Here is a 4,371-nt window from a genome sequence, read left to right on the forward strand (position 1 = left end):
GCCGGCCCCGCTACGTGCGGCCCCGTCCGGCTCCGGCCCCGCGCACGCAGCCCGGCCCCGCCGGCGGAACCGGGGCACGGCGCGGTGCCGGGAGGCGCGGTCCGTACGCGAGGAGGTGCGCATCGCGCAGGGAGCAGCGCTGACCTGCGGAGGGTGAGGTCACAGAACTGGGATGAGTCCCAAGTCTGTCCATTTTAGGGATGAAGACTGGGGATTCATCAGTTTGGAAGTGACTGAGAAAGAGGGATCCGGGCTATGGGCTGCTATGGTTGCAGCTGTGAGAAAAACGATACTGTGTCCAGTTCTGGACTCCTCGGGATAAGGGAGACATGGAGCTCCCGGAGAGGATCCAGCAGAGGGCCACAAAGATGATGACGTGTATGGATCATCTCTTATGAGGAGAGACTGGAAGCTGGGCCTGTTTAGTCTAGAGAAGAGAAGACTAAGGAGGGATCTTTTAAGTGCATATCTCAAACACAGGTGCCAAAAGGATGGTGCCAGACTCTTTTTGGTGGTGCCCAGCAACAGGATGAGGAGCAGTGGCCATAAACTAAAACACAGGAAGTTCCATCTCAACATGAGGAAGAATTTATCTTGAGGGTGTCAAAGCACTGGTGCAGGCTGGCCAGGGAGACTGGGGAGTCTCCCTCTCTGGAGACATTCAAAATCCACCGGGGTGCATTCCTGTGTAACTGGCTCTAAGTGACCCTGCCTTGGCAGGGTCATTGGACTAGATGATCTCCAGAGATCCCTTCAAACTCTAACAATTCTCTGATTCTGTGAAATGTGATCCTAGGTACTCCCAGTATGCAATGCCACAGCAGAAGTGTGAATATTCAGTAGGCCATAGCTGAGATGCTACCTGCAACTCTGGTTAAGTCATGTGATTCTGGTCACTCACTTTCAAATACAGGTGAACTGGGACTTGCATACCTGCTGAGAAGATTTAAAAGCAAGATAAGGAGGATGGAAGCTTTTGCAAAACAAAAGGAGAGGGAAAATAGAAGATAGTGAATACTTAGCTAGCTAGAGCTCTATTAGTTCATGACAGATTAGATAGATAGATAGACAGATAGATATTTGCAGTAGCAGGGGAACTGGATTTGAGCAGGGTGTAATTTCTAATCTGATAGATGGGCCAGGAGTGCCTAGATACCTCAGTGATAAATCATGCAAATAAGTAAATACATGAACAGTAATGATATTCCTCATATACTTATGCAGGGGCCTCCAACAGCTGTGCAAACGTGAATGCCAGACACATATCTATCACTCAGCAAAATGCTAAGCAGGTATTATTGGCTTCATGTTGAGCTGGGAACACTGATGTATAGAGAGGTTGAGTATCTGGTATGAGTCTATTCCACAGATTTTCTTTTCAGTAACCACAAAGATCCATTGGGCTAAACTGGCAACACACAAGCTCTGGAGGGCAAATATCCACGTAAAAAGCTTTCCTAGAGCAACAAGAAAGGGGTCTATACCTGCCTGCTCTAGGAACCATCCACTGCTTAAGAGGGGATGAGGACCCTGTCAGTTTCTCAGGAGTGGCCTATGTTGTACTGTAATACTGTATTCTTTATATGCTGGGGATAACAGAAAATAATCAGAAGCTTCTCTGTCAATTAAAGCAGCCTTGAAGTGGCTCTATATTTTGCTTGGGCACATCACAATAATGGAACAGTGTTCCTCCTGAGTGAAAGAACCATGTAACTGAAAAAAAAATGTTAGAGACAGAACTGAAAGAAACCACAGTGACCCTAAATTCTCTTTTTACCACAGTAAATGCAAGTCTTCATTTACATTCAACCAGCAACAAAAATCACTTTGCATCAGCCATTCTTCACTGGCCCATACTTTCCACATACTTGTCCGTGCTATCAGCACAAGCCTGTAACTACAGGCAATCTAGTGAAAAAGCAGACATTTTCCTTTGCTAAACTTGGCACATAAAGAAAACACAAACCAAAACCAACCAACTAGCAAAACTCAGTGACAGGCTTTTAAGAATTCATCAAAGGAAAAGTGTTGGTCTGCCTGTGTAGGCACTGCCCTCATAACAAAGGCCAGCTCTCAAAATACACATCTGCAGTAGGGAAAAAGGCGAAGTCTCTCCCTGCTCTCACACAATCCTTCGTGTCCCACACCCCAACTCAGTGGTCTCAGGCAAAGCTAAAACACAAACCTTTTCATCTAGAAACCAACATTCTCCCATTATACCTGAATTCTGGGCTAAAAAATAATTGTAGAGAGCAAATAATGCATCAGTCTAAAATAGGTTCTCTGCTGTTTTCACTTTTCCCCCACAGGTTATATTTCTGTTCCTTGAATACCCATCTTCTTCCCTGAAGCATTAGAAGACCCCAGCAGAGCCCCAGCACTTTAACCTTCTAGCACTTCTGATACCCACAGCACTCCACTTAGTGGGAAGCCGAACCTGACCTTCCTCCATGATGCTGGGTAAACCTGGGGAGTCCGTACTAGTTCTTTCATTGATTTGCTACAGTGTTTGCACAAGTGAATTCCTTTTTGTCAGTTTTCTCCACTGGAAAAATAATGGTTCATTTTAATCTCATTATGTTTGAGTGTCTCCTGAGTCTCTTGTCAACCAGAGACAAGACATTTCCCATGGAATGGCATCTGTTTACGTGAGTTTTATTACAGGTGAGTTATTGGACAGCTTGAGCTCATAATTTTTAATCCTATCTACTTATGTTTCTGCAAACAGATCTCCATACTTCCTTTGCCTGGGAAATTAAATGAAAGAAATTTTTTTAAATGGCTTAAAGCAACCTGTTTCCTACAGCAGACATCATTTTTCCTTTCTGTGAGGCATTCATCATGACACAGCACATACAGCAGAAAAAAATTCTGGTCTGGAGTCTGTAGCATTGCTGTTGAGTGACTTACACCATTGCTAACAGCCACCAAGTGAAATGGTTGTGGAAACCTTCTCCTGGATCTGTATAAATGATGCCAAATGCAAAGCACTGGAGCATTGTATATTATATCCTTTCTCACACGTTCTAGGCTTCACATTTTGCCACATACAGTATAATTTCCCCATGTTTCTAAGCAGTAGTCATGTTTGTATTTATGCCTGCATCAAACAATTCTATAAACTCATGTGAGGCCAAAGCTTGTCCTAAATGACTAAGAATGACAGGTAGAAAAACCTATTTATTTCAAATTTATGAATGCTGGATAAAGCTATAAAATTGCTGTACCATGGGAAGGTTAATATTATAGTGAATCAGCAATTTTCTACCACAGCTGGTGTCATATAACTCCCTGAAAAGGGAAAAATGTCTAAGTGAGTCACTGCCATTAATAGTCGTACATTTAGAAAGGACTGAGGAACTGTCTTAGAAAAAATGTATGACTGTCCTTGCACCCACTGGTCTGTAAGAGCTGGAGATGTGTCATGGAAAAATCCCAGAAAAAAAAAGGAGGAACAAAGAGCAGGAAGTGGCTTTTGAAAACAAAGATGTTAAGAGTTCAAGGAACTCAAAGGAGCACACTTAGACCAAGGGAAGTCTTTTGACCATTGTACCACGAGAAGGAAAAGGTACCTTGTTCTGAGAGAAGGAGATGGGGTTTGGAGTATACACAGACAGTAAGTGGCAGCCTCCCTCTTGGGAGGGAAGAGGCAGGAGAGAAAAATATGAAGCTGAGCAGATTCTTCATGTCACAAAGGAAGTACATGCGTGAAAAAGATGATGCATAGGAATATGGTACTTATGGAGAGATGCAGGAACTCAGAACGTCTGCAATGAAATCTTTCCACAGAAACTAAAAGGCATGTGTCTCCCTCATTGGTGGAACTGGGTTTTTTACCCAAGAAATCTGAAAAGCTGTGGATCTTTGGTTTGTTGTTGTTTCAATTTCAAGAGCTCGCTTTCTTCTGTCTTCCGGTTTCCTGCATATTCAATCTCACTGTGTTAGGATGACTGTTCTAAATTACCTGGTCTTGGCCAATGGTCCCACTTCCAAAGTACTCTCCAGGCAGAGTAGCATTAGGGCCAAGTTACAGTCATCACAATTTGTCTGTTCATTACCGCCTACTCTGGCTGCATCTCCCTACAGAAAGCAAAATAAGTGCTAGACTGTGATAGGAACCCAGACAACAAGATAAAATGGTAATAGGGAAAGGAGCATCTTCACATTAACCTTTGAGCTGATGATTTCCAGTTGTGAGTGTGCACTGAAGAAGAACAGAGCACAATTTACGAGTCTGTTTCTTCAGTATTAACATGGGGCTGCAATGACCATAGCTACACCCTTTAGCAGTGGAAACTTCCATTTTCTCTTGCCCTTGTGAGGAAAACTGAGCAAGCAGGGGGGTTAAATGGCCCTGCTTTGTCTCCCCGG

This window comes from Corvus kubaryi, unplaced genomic scaffold (genome assembly GCF_017639235.1).
Source record: "Corvus kubaryi isolate FWS band 111438036 unplaced genomic scaffold, C.kubaryi_AGA036_p1.0 76, whole genome shotgun sequence".
NCBI lineage: Eukaryota > Metazoa > Chordata > Aves > Passeriformes > Corvidae > Corvus > Corvus kubaryi.